The following is a 13,288-nucleotide window of genomic DNA, read 5'->3' as shown; positions in this document are numbered from 1 at the left end:
TGAAAGGTTTCTCAAGAAGCTGCATGACCCTTTTCCTAAGTCACAATCAATGCCTAAGCCATTTTTTATGGGATTTATCTAACTGTTCTAAAGAGTCTTCATTGGAGTTTTCTCAACCATTTCAGGGTGGAACTGTTGCTGGTTTTGTGTGGCTGATTTAATGTGGCAGTGGTCTTGTCTGACGTCTTCCAGACTTTGTCTCCCTGGATGTTTTGATTTGAGTGCATTGTTCCTAGACTGTGCTGTTACAGTAATAGTAAGAGCCTAGCCAAAGCCTAGCCTTCAAAGCACCTCTGTTTTTTTTCCTTAGGAAACAGTGGAGATAGCCTGTAGTTTTAGCTGGCACATGTACTTTCCTGTGCTTGTTGCCTGTGTGGGCTTTGGCTGTTGGCACGTGGAAACAGCACACTGGCAGATAATTACTTGCTGCCAGGCAACACTGCAGAACTCTTGTGTGGCCCCACTTTGCTGGAGACACCTGCCTTCAACCCTTCTCCAGCCCTCTTTGCAGTTTGCCTATTCCTTAGTGGCTGGGAAATAGCCAGGCTTTTTTGTCTTGCACTTTTTTGGGAATTTGAGCCCCAAGACGCAAGTGCTTGTGGTTCCAAGAATAACAAAAGAAGGCAGGAATTGTAATCATGGGCATTTCAAAAAACAAGATCTATTTTTTCTGTGTGATCCTGTGCTGAGCCTACTTAAGGCAAGGTTTGTTGGCTTCTACAGTGTTGTAGAACCTCACAATGGAATGCCTGGACTCCACAGTAAAGGCCTTTATTGGCTTGAATTAAAATTTATTCTTCTAATGCAGTAGCTGCTTGTGTTATATTTTAATATTCTGTTTATTTTACCTATGCTTTCAGCTTTCAAAATGTTGGGTTTTTGTTTTTTACATTTGTGCTGAAAAACGTGTTCATGTGTTGTAGAAACCAGGAGAGTTGAAATTTTAAATATTAGGAGGAGGCATGAAAGGCAAAAACTAGAAAATGATGTTGCAATTATGGAATAGCCAGAGAATTTCTCGTGATCGTTATATTGGTCAGCAGCATTGTCATTTTCACCATTATATTTCAGAGTTACAGTGTGGATAGCATGCTTTCCTTTCTAGTTAGCCTGTGCCAAGTCTTATGGTAGCTCTTTCTTCAGTACCATGGTTGAAAAACCTCTACTCAAGCTCAAAAGTGCTTTAACCCTGGCCTGGTAGCTGAGGGTGAGGTTGCCAGCCTTGACTGAGGAAAAAAATCTATCAAGTATTTTCCTAAGGCTAATCTAAGCTTGAATACCTTAAACTGCTTCATCCTACCTTGTATCCAGTCCGTAATTTCTGAATTATGTTTGAATGCAAAAATGCCAAATGTATTTCTTATGTAACCTCTACGGCATTTGAGAAGAGATAGTAAAAACCCTGTGTTCCTAACCTGACAGCTTTCTGAAAACTGACAGTAGACTTCTGTGGTCAAGTATGAGTGAGAGCTGCTGTTTGGGAAAATACAGCCAATTGCACTTCTTCTGTCCCCTGCCCTACTTACTGCTGTATGCGGAGAGGAAATCAAAGCAGCAGATGGAGATCTTGGTGTGTGAATTACTGTGGTGTGCTGACTAAATTTCTTAATGTCAAAGCTCTTGCTGTCAGGTTCTGTCCACGTTTACTTTTAGCTCTACTTTATGTGAACAGCTTTCTGTTGTTTAAGTGTCGTTCTCATGCAACTGTTAACACAGACAATAGCTCCACGCTAGAGAAGACTGTCTTGTGAATAAATTCTTAGAGCAATCTTGTTTAATGAACTACTAAAAATTACACATTATCTAAGCAGGCAGGCTGGTACAGCAACACAGTAGGTTGGGCAGAAGGACTGATGTGCCAGACAGGGTTTAGGTCAGGATTAGAGTGCTTCGTACTAGTCAGGGGACTGGTGACCATCCTTGTGCCAAGGTACTTCCAGGCGAAGCATAGGAAAGGTGGCAACAGATGGGTAGAGTAGGTGGGAGCTCAGGGAGAGAACGAAGCGATACTAGTCAACATGACAGACAGAGATATCTCCATGCCAGCAGCCTAATTTGCGTGTAGCACTGGAACAAAAACGCGCCCCAGTAGCACCTTCCTGCCTGCCTCTTTATCTACTGGTGGAGTTTAGACCTATCAGCTGATATGATATGCTGCATCACTGTGCTTTCTGGCACCAAGTAAAACACCCTGTGAAAATATATTACATCAACATTGTTACCTTTAGCATTGAAACTTGTAATCACACCAAAAAGTGTTGGTAGTTTGACAAGTTATATTTTCCTATAAAGTCTGTGTTGATTGGCAGTAATTACACTGTCCTCCTTTAATCCTTTATTAACTGAGTCTTATATCAGCTTTTTCATTATTTTGTCTGGAATCAATGTCAGATTGACAAGACTGACAGTCTCATCCTATTTCAACCTTTTAAAATACTGGTATAACACTAGCATATTTTTCAGCCTTCCATATTCCCCTTTATTTCAAGACTCATCAAAAAATCTGAGAGTTCATTTGGCAGCTCTTCTAAGGCTCTTGATAGTATGGGCTGTAAGCCACCCTCTGCACTCTCTTCTCCTTGGTGAACTGCCCTAAGGGATGGCCTTGTGGTCTCTAAGGAAACGTCCATACAGTAAAAGCTAGTTGAAGTGGTTGTTTGCTAAAGTGATGATGAAAGCAGTAAATACTTTTTGGCTTCTCACTTCTAAGCAGTGTTAACCTGTCCATGGAACACACAGCTCAGTATTGTGTTTACCACCTCCTACTCCTTTTTGAAATGTTTCTTTAAGCTGAATATTTCTGCCCACTGTTTTGTTTGGGGAGTTTTGTGTGCTTATTTCTTTGGTTGATTTTTTTTGTTAGTTTTGGTTTGGTCTTTTTGTTGTTGGGTTGGTTTTTTTTTTTTTGTAATAAGTTATCTCTTTGTCCTAAGTCACATTGTGAGCAGGCCACTACTAAGTAATTTGATGGCCAAGTTCTGGGTATTTTTTGGCATCTGGTAGCACAGATCAGGATGTACATTTTAAAATATTTGTAAAAATCGATAAATAAGTTTAAAAAAAAAATATGCACGTTGTTGCCACTTGTGACCTCTTGTTCGCCTCTGTGAACTTTTGCTTCAGGCTTTATAGTAATTGACTGCTTTGGGATGGACAAAGACATGCTGATGGCACAGTGAAACAAAGGCAGCTTTAGTTTCAGTTCAGTGGAAGCTTGGAGGAAGAAGAGAATCAGTGTTTGCCAAGGAACTTTGCAGGAGGCTTTAAAAATTGACACAGATGCCATTTTGTTGACATTGTTACTCATTAGGAGACATACAGATGAAAGCTTATGGTAGAGTTACCTAGCTTTGTGAAATACTTCTGTCTTGCCTCACTTTGTTTTAATAGGCTTCTATTCAGTTCTGTGTATCTCAACAAACAAAATATTTTTCTTTGTGTGGTCACAGGTCATGTTTGTCTGATCCGGCTTTGCCAACAGACTTTATCTGTTAAAATGCAATCCAACACAGTTACACTGTCTTCCACCTCGTGGGGAGATCCAAACTCAGCAGGGCGTAAGAGTTGAGTGATACAACACTCTACATTTACAGTTTCTGAGTGATTTCATTGTTATCTCAGGGTGATAGATTCAGACCAGAGACTGAACATTTACATGTAATCAAAGAACAAGCTTGATATCACAGATTTTTCCATAGCTCACACCTGTTCAGGGTATAACATTCTGCAAGAGCAATAATGGTTCATCTTTGGATATCTCTGCTGGAGTTGCCAAGGCAAGCTGTCTGAAGCTAAAAATCAGCTGATCCCTTTAATGGGGATCTAGGATTTCAAATTGTAATGTTCAGCTGCTGTTTTCCCAAAATCACATAAGCTATCCCATTCTTCACAGCTTGACTCCCTGAGAGAATTCGAAGTCTGATGTCTTCAAGTGAATTTCTGTACTTCAGCCAGCAATTGTTAACACACAATTGTTAGAGCATATGAAGCTTCAACAGGATGCAAGTAGCTAAGGTGATGGATAAATGTTGTCATCCTTCTGGGACAGGATGATTTACTTGAGCATGTGATAGTTCTAGTAAGAATTAAGGTGATGACCTGTCACCAGCCAAACTCACTAAGGTGCCTTCTGGTACATCCATTCCCAATCCATTCCCGATCCATTTCCGATCCATTCCCAATCACTCTAGCTGTGTTTAGGGTTAATGTTCGCATACAAGTCAATGGCTTTAACCTAAAGCCAGTTAAAATGGGTGTTGATGAACCTGTGATACATGGAGTTGTAGAATTAGAACTAGAATTAGCCAAGTAACCTTTCACTTCCACTCTAATGATGAAAGTGATCGTGATAAGGGGCTTCTTTGGTTGCCTTCAAAACCATATTGCAGGCAGATCTCTAGTTCCTGGCATTTTAGTTATGACTGCCTCCTGTGGCTCAAGTCTTCTTGACCTAATCCTGTTCTGTCATGTAGAGTGTCAGTGCACTATTAATTCTGTTCTGAGATGCTCTCTTCCTTCAAATGTGATGCACAGCTGTACAGAGTAGGACAGAGATGACTTGAGAGCTCCAGAAGGCCAGCAAAAGTTGATGGGAAAACACATCGCAGTTGTGTGTGATGTTTTTCACAATAGGTATGTATTTTCTGTACAGTAACCTGAGATTTGAGTGTTGTTCTGAATCTGTACCTTCAGCTGTCTATCACTGGCTTTTTGATATTAGCTTGCCTCTGCTTTTCATCCAAGACAACTATGTGAATTTGAATTAGTATCCTGATCTAATCGTGCTTTTCAAAATAGACAGTTCTAGAATAGAATAATAGAATCAATGAACGTAGCCATGTGGCTTTCTATGCTGTGTGTTTTTTCTATAAGTCTGTTTGGTACTGCTAAATATGGAAGGATGTGAACGTTTAAGTGACTTTATTCTTTGTGGTCTTTCTGTGATCTACGTCAGTGGACACTAAATGACATAAGAGGCTTAAAATATGCCTCAGATTCTTCTGCAACTTGAGAGCTATAGATATCTGTCACCTTCATCACAGACTTGAACGGTTTATAATTTCTGTGGAAGTGCAGCCTTTCATGCAGAAATGTAAGGAAAAAGAGGCTGTACTGCTGAATTGCAAATGCAGAAACTTATTACAGTAGGGAGTGGTGTAAAGTGTCCCTTTATGGGACTGGCGAGATGTATCCTCAGAGGTGTTATGTGGAGAAGACTTTAATTGTGTGACATCCTCTTATTTAAGTGTTCATTTAAAAATTTACTTCATGTGTTCCAATAATGTACTTGCAACCCACGAGCCTTCATGAAGGTTAGCTGCTGCACCTCAGCTTGTTTGCTTTTGTCTCTCTCCAGCTGCTGGTTTCTTAGAGCAGCTTTCAGCTATGAAAGATTTTAATGTTGCTGCTCCATCACAGTGGAGTATCTCATAAATAAAATGTCCTGGTAGTTTGGTGTCATAGATGCAGAATAAAGTCATGTACTGTGAGTTAACTTTATCATAGTATTAGATCCCTTGTTGACATGCACTTCATGAATTCTATAGCCGTGGCTACAGAGTTATACTACGTCATGATTGTGGTCAAAAAGTGAACTTCTTAGCACACATTCTTCAAATGAAATCTCTCTTCTGGAAGATAGAAGTCAGTTTGTTAATGCTTAAAAAAAAAAACCTAGAAAACAACTCATAATACACAACTTTTTGTGGTGACAGGTCCATCTTTATAGTACCTCAGTAATTTTTCCCTGTACTGCAAGACACCAGTGAGTTTGTTTTTTCTCCGCTCTGTGCTTTAATTGGCGATCCATCTGCCTCTTTTCTGCTGCTCTAATCTGTGTCATCCTCTATCGTTGTACCTTGGCACAATGAAGGCTGATAGGTAGTTGATGCAATTAACATTTGAATGACCCACAGGCAATCTCTTCTGAAATACTAGTCCTGTGCAAAGACCCCCACAAAGGTTCCTAAATTGATGGCATTGATTTTGGTGCAGATAAATGCTCCTCTGAGATAAAGAGGGTTTAGTTGTGTCTAGCTAGATGTCTTCTGAAAGTGGAGGATAGGTAGTGTTAAGAGAAAGCCATTAACATACACATTTATGTGATGGAAAAGGTTTTGTATGTTGTTTCCAGTTAGCCTTTCCCTCACATCCTAAATATCAACTTCTGCAGTGAGTCTGAGCGGTTACTCATCCCAGTTTTGATGTCTGCTCCTGCTGTACACTGTCATATAATAAAAGCATAAACTGAAAGCGTCAGGGTACTTTCTGTGCTGGAATGGAATAACTTTAATCTGGCTGTCTGCAAATAATGCCTTGCTTGCTCTATGTCTCTGTTCACTTGCATCTTCCACTTAGCAGCAAACATGCTCTGTGGTCACAAACGCTTCTCTTTTTACACCTGTAAACAGGTACAGTTTGAATTCTTTGGCTAGGACATTAGGAGTGCAAAGCACTAGAGATTGTAGGGCAGATGGAATGAACTTGCATCAGAACCCTTATGTTATCCCCTATTTGATTCTAGAGGCTTAAGTACTCTCAAGGCTTGAGTGATTCTAAAACCAGTTTAATTTCTGAAACAAATTTTATGTATCACTCTATATGGAAAGAACACCTCTTCACACCTGAGAGCTTGAGATTTTCCATAATTCTCTTAAACAATTGAACAATAAGAGTGAGCTTTAAAACCTGCTATTGCTCAGTTCTTTTTGTTCTTGTCTTTCCTTTATGCTTTTGTAACTCAAGCCATAGTTCATCACAATCTGCTAAGTCTGGGAATGTGTTAATTGAGAGGGGTAGGAGTCAACTGGAAATAAGAATCCACAGCTGTGTGCACTATGGGAGGTATTTACAGTAATTTTTGGGGCATCTGACTTGTGAGGCTAAGCTTCCTGTATAGTTAGCAGAGGAAAAAAAAGCTTCAGCTCTGATTCACCACCTGAAGTGAGTTGAACTGAGGTGCTCTGAATCTTCAGTGTATTTAACACTGATTATATAGGGAGCTTCAGAAGAGTGCTTTTCTGGATACCGTAGACATCTGAAATTAGACAGGCTACATCCTGCTCTGATGGCTGAGTGCAGAAAGGATGATACCTAGAAGAGGTCTTCATTCATCACTGCAATGATGGGTCAGAGTGCACCTACAGCAAAACTAGAAGAATTAAGTGATGAACCAGAAAGTTATGCTGCTATTCAGAGTGGCTTTCATAGACTGGGAAATGGACCAACAAATTCTCCTGAAGTTCAGTGAAGAGAGATGCTGAGTCCTGCACCTGGGGAAGAATAACCCCATTCACCAGTACAGGCTGTGGACCTGCTGTCTGGAGAGCAACTTTCCAATAAATGACCTGGAGGTTCTGCGGATAGCAAGCTGAACATGAGCCAGATGTGCCTTTGCAGAAAATAAGGCCAACAGTATACTGTGTTGAATTAGGAAGAGCATTGCCAGCAGACTGAGGGGAGCGATCCTTCTACTCAGACCTAGTAAGGCCGCATTTGTAGTGTCTTGTCCAGTTCTTGACCTCCAGTGCATGATGGCCTGGGCATACTGGAGTAAGTGCAGTGAAGAGCCATAAAGATGAGTGAGGGTTTAGAAACTGACTTGAGAGGTTGAGAGAGACTCAGCTTGGGACTCCTCAACTTGGAGAAGAGAGGGCTTGGACTGAATCTTGTAAATGTGTATAAAGGAATGAAGAGAAGGGAGGCAGACTCTTTTCAGAGATGCGCAGTGAAAGGACAGAAGGCAATGGACACAAATTGAAATTCCGTTTGAACTTAAGAAAACTTTTTCTTATTTTGAGAGTGGTCAAATGCTGAAACAGTTTGCCTGAGGAGATTATGGGGTTTCTGTCTTTAGTCTCCAAGTTTGACTGGAGATACTTCCCAGTAACCTGCTGTAATTCAACCTGCTTTGAGAAGGAGGATGGTATAGAGCATCTCAGAGGTCCTTTCCACTCTGAATCTTCAGTGATTCTCTAAATTGACTGAGTGCACAGGAACAGTGAAATGATGCTGGGTTCAGCGTAGATGAGAATAGAGTATTTTCTAGATATGTTAAACACTGCATCTCAGGAGTAGGTTGCACATATTGGGGTTGTCTCCTATTCCTGTTGTAAAACCTTGTAATGGCTGTTACTGCAGATGACTTTTGGCTCTTTCAAGGTTTGTCCGAGAGTGCAGATGTTACTGGAGAATGGTTTGTTACTAATTTTCCATGAGTATATATTTATTTTGTGTCAAGAGTCTCATTTTCTGTTCCTTTTGGTAACTGAAAGCTGAAAACCCCTCTATTGCCTGCTTATGTAGCATAGGTGTCCATAGAAAGACTTGTTCTGGATCAGTGGCTGTACATTATGAGCATAATTTACAGTTTTTATTTGCAAGTGATCAGAGTGAGTGCAGACCACTTCATTTTACAGGATATGCTTGATGAGGTCTGAGGTGTCAGGGGATTTTTGACTAGTGCGACTGCACTGAGATTAGCCATAGTTGGAAAGATCTGCATTTACTCATGTGCGCCAGACATCTGGAGATGTTTACTGCTGCTCCATGAGAGGAGTTGTTAAAGCTATGGGTACGACTGACCTCCCCATGAGAAAGTCATATGTAAGGGTTAAAAGGTCTCAAATACAGAGCAGTGAAGTAGTAGTTAATAGTTTTACCATTGCATCAAGGAAGAGCAGGTGGTGAAATTGCAGGGTTGTTGTTACCAGCACTTCATAGGCTTTCATATGCATTTGTGGGACACTGTTCAAATGGGAACACAGTGGTACTTCAGCCTGTGAATTAAGCTGAAACAATAGGGAAGATTTTAGACGGTTAAAGCACTTTTACAGAATGACTCTAGGCCAGAGGCAAGATCTGTTTGCAGTCTCCTGCTGTTAGCCTTTCAAAGAACCAGGTGTTTGGGGCCTGGGATCGATCCACTTCTTTCAGTAGATAGTAAAATCTGGAGTGTGACAGTGGCAATCGCATTCTGTTTATTTGGAGGGCCGATGTTTCCTGCATTCGCTTTGTTCCCAGTGATGATCCAAGCAATGGTACCATTGTGGCTAAGTGAATATTATTACAGCCTAGAATGAGATGAGATACCTTGGGACAAATAATGTGAATCCCATTTGCAGTTTGTGAAGGCTTGTTTTGGTCAATGTAGAGACTCTGAAAATGGCTTTGGGGAGCTGTCCATGAACCAAGGGAATATGAATTCTTGTCGTGATGACATAACGCTAAGGCCTTATGTAGACAGGTAGTATGAGGCACTATGAAACTGCTGTTATCTTTTTATATGATCTTATTGATACCATTCCAGATGATGTTCAAATCCATGTGCAACTCTTTGTGTCTACACTTCAGGACTGAAAATAGCTGAAGGAAGAATCAGCTGAGGAAAACTTCCACTATGGAAGGACATAAGTTTAATGTATTTAGCTAATCAAAGAAGTAGTTGGTAGTTGTTGTTACTTGTTTGGTCTAGGTATATCTGTGGGGGAAAGATTTCTGATCGAGCACCCTTTAATTCAATACACAAAAAGCAGAACCTGATGTCAGACCAATTTAGACTGGAAAAAAAATGCCAGGTATTTGAGTGGTGGTGTTAGGGTTTTTTTATTTCTTGAAGTACTGCCATATAAAGTTCACTGCTTACTTTGTCATGGCTGATTGCTGAAACAGGTGTTTTTTCCAGTACATAAAGTGTTTCAACTAAGAAAATTGTTGCCTGGTCTCAAGGGGAAGTTTATGATCATAGTACTGGTCTTGAAGTTCCTGGTATATGTACAGGAGTCTTCATAGGGTGTCTGCAGTAGTCCCAGTGCAGGAGAGAGCTTGTATAATGTATTTGCTGATGCAAACTGTCCCAGTAAGCCTTTCTTTGTACTGGTGGCTGGGAAGCTAAAGCTGCCTTTGAGATTCAGAAAGGCATTGGGGAGAGATGATGATGTTCTTAAAAGTGAAGGGTGCAGGCTGATTCCTTTTGTGTGCATTGTTAAAGTGATGAATTTCTAGATATCATTATATCAGAAGGGGTAAGGCTTTGCAGAAGTGCTCATCTCTTTGTGGGCGATGAGGGCCCCTTGGGGACCTGTTCTCTTTGTGGGTGGTAAAGCTCACTTAACTGTAAAAGTATTTTCCCACAGCTTGCTGCCTCCTTTTTAAAGGGTGAAAAATAATAAAAAAATTACCCATTCTCCAGAGCGCAGAGGGGAGGCAAGGACCCGTGTGATCTGCTGTGCAGAGGGGTAGGAATTCTCAGAGGCCTGCCACATTTGGCTGTCATCTTTGAAGAGATTAGTCATGATTTTTGCTTATGTGTTTTATATGGGGGGGGAAAAACCCAACACCACAAAGCAAACCCTGAGCCAGATTTGCTACGCCTGATATAGAATATATTCCTAGACATTTTCATAGCCACCCTGGCACAAAGATGGAGGAAGCTCTTGCTATGGCAACATAGTTGTATGTTGTATAAGGGATCTGATAAGACACTGTGTGCCGATCTCCATCTCCGTTTCACAGGTAGATAGGATTGTACCATTGGATCCTTTTTTTAAATTGAGCATTAATGTATCAATCTGTTATCACTTAATGTATATAAAGGTTGTGTTAGCTGTTAGATTCTGCAGTGGTAGTTTTCTCTCCATATAGTGTTGTTACCTTAGCTGGTCCTGTTGATTTTATGCTTCTGGCTGTTGGTTTTCCTTGATTGCAGGCAAAGATGGATGGAAAGGTTTTGCAAGGTTAGTGACAACTTGCATGCCTCTTCAGAGTTACTTTTGACTTCTGGGTTTACCTTAGTTGTGTGTTTTACTTAACTTGAGCCACATGGAGAAGTTGCCCTCTCTGTGTGGAAGCTGGAGGAGTTTTAGAACATGCCTTTGGCAAGAGCAGAGCCTAGGCAAATAAATTTAGGCTGTGGACTTTCCCCAAAACATACAGGCTGGATTTATCAGTGGTTTGGGTTTGTTAAAAATGTGGAAGGTGTTAAGTGTCTTGCTCAAGACAGGGAAAATTCTTGAAGAAAACTGAAGAGAGAAGCCAAATGGTATTTGTGCAATAACAAATACAGGCCCTAATCAGGATGAGAGCACTAGCTTTTTAAGTCATCACTTCAGAACTCAATCAAAAGTAAATGCAGGCAGCAGGAAATTTTGAACACTAGAAAATATAAACAGAATCCAAAGCTAGGGGTGCACATCATGTATGTCTCCCTCCGTGCCCTGTGCTTTTTTAAATTAGTGTATCCACCACCTTTGGAATGGAACTGAAGAGGGAACGGTCTTCAGTGCCTGCAGGAGCTCAGAGCTGGTTTTGAACTAAGCAGATGCTACAAGTCAGTGCTATTGAAGGAAGCTGTATTTTGCTTTCTTGAGCAGTAGTTGATACAGTCTCCAGTTGAGCTCAGTGTGGGCTATAATTCAGCAGCCCTGGCAGGCAGGAGTTATGTTTCTGAGAGTTCAAAATGAGCAGGAGCTGTGAGCTAGCCTCTATACATGTAATTGCTCTGGGCTCTAAGTCCTGTTGAGCTCCCTGGTAGTCTGGCTTCTGAGTTGTACTCTTGATCTGGGAATCAGATTCACATCTCTTCCACTTGCTTCAAGCACTGCCTGAAACTATGTACAATTTCAGCCGTACCAAGCTGTTTCAATCCATTAGTTTTTGCAGCAACAAGTGGGAAGGAGTACCTAGGTGTGGCTTATGACCCATGAAATAACTTTAGGGCTGGCAGCAAAAACAGAGGTCAGTGTGGAATAAGTTGTGGCGATTGTCATAATCGCTCATTTTTCTCTTTCAGCATCTTTGGGGGTGGTTAGGGTGGTGTGCTGGTTTAAAGGTAAACCGGCAGGGGAAATGAACCCAACTCAAAAGAGAGATTATAAGTTAGAATAACAATTTAATAAAATAATACAATAAGTACGATTATACAGACAAACAATTGGTTTTAAACCACAAAACCCAAATGTATAACCCAGCACCCTGAGGCATGAACAGAGTGGTGTTTGTTGGGCCCCCTGAGTCCAAAGTAAAAGGAGAGGGGAAAACCTGTTGGTGAGAGTGCTGTTGCAGTCTGGTCAAGAGTGGTCATTGCAGTCTGGTTGAGAGTGGTGGTCTGCAGTCTTCCTCTGGATCCCACGAGTGGTTAAAAAAGTCCCAAGACCCCAATATTATATATCCTCCAGTTCAGGCAGGAATGCCCAGTACCTCCCTCAAGGCCGGGAGTTCCACAATGGGTGTGAGGACAGGAGCATCCTCTTATCTCACAGGCCTCTTAACACCCAGTTTGTAGCCTGAGGAGTCAGGCCTTCTCTGGGCAAATGGTGTAAATGGTCTATTGATAACAGTTTCTGGGAAATGGCATGGAAGGCTATAGAATACACAGTTTTGGGTTACACCCATACAGTGATGAACTGGTCCCAGCTGTTCTAACTAGGACAGATGGTAATGGTAGGGGGGTGGCAGTCATTCACATGAGGCAAGGGAGGAGTAATTGAAGAGTCAAAAATATTACCACCTTTTCTAATAAAGAGATGATGATGACAGTTCTAGTCCTGAGCTTTGTCCAGGAAGGGGGTCACTAGAAGTAGAGCAGCTTCAGTAGTAGTTGAGAGACAGAAGGTGTGCTGGAGAGGAAAAAGAAAAGTGACTGCCAGGAGTTCTTAGGGTGCAGTTTAAGAGCTAGAAATGAGAAGGACATATGGGGGTAAATGCATTTCGTCCTCTCACCCTAGACATCCAAACTGTGATCCAGAGTCTCTGGGAAATTTAGAGATGCCAGAAGTTAATGCATATTTGTATTGTGAGAAGGAGGAGCAGAGCATACAAATGTTTACTGACAAATGTCAAGGGATAGAAACTGACACAGTAAAATCATAGAGGCAGGTGAAGTGCTTAGAAGGGTTGGGAACATTCTTGTGTATATGATGGGAGGAATTGCAGGAGGGGAAGAGAAGGTTGAAAGGATAGAGGAGGTAAGGTCGCTTGGTAATTTTCTTATAAGCAACTGGGATTCTGCGCATAGACAAATGGAGGCTGGAGGAGGGGAGGGTTTGAGGAATGAGTCAAAGGTGGTGATGAGGCAGCTGGGATTGCAGGCGTGGGTTTCAGTTAAGCTGGAGAAACACTTTGTCTCCTTTCAAACAATTGTTCGTATTAGCATTCATGGTGTGGGCATGCATGCACCCATCCATGTGATGTCTCCTGGTGTGCTGCACACAGAAGTTGTTTCAGGATCTTGTCTTTTGGTTCCTGATAGACCAACCAAGTCAGATCTCAGACTTCTCTGAGATGCCATAGT

At 41.4% G+C, this 13,288-nt stretch overlaps 1 protein-coding gene across 3 annotated transcripts in view; it reads left to right on the top strand.

The window, feature by feature from the left end:
- The window catches only part of AMBRA1 (autophagy and beclin 1 regulator 1), a 131,080-nt gene that overhangs the window by 53,216 nt on the left and 64,576 nt on the right, over nucleotides 1-13,288 (top strand). The gene's annotated exons all lie outside the window — the stretch shown is intronic.

This window comes from Corapipo altera, unplaced genomic scaffold (genome assembly GCF_003945725.1).
Source record: "Corapipo altera isolate COAL_440 unplaced genomic scaffold, ASM394572v1 23b, whole genome shotgun sequence".
NCBI lineage: Eukaryota > Metazoa > Chordata > Aves > Passeriformes > Pipridae > Corapipo > Corapipo altera.
Note: the sequence above shows the minus strand (reverse complement) of the source record. Positions and strands in the feature narration are given on the sequence as shown.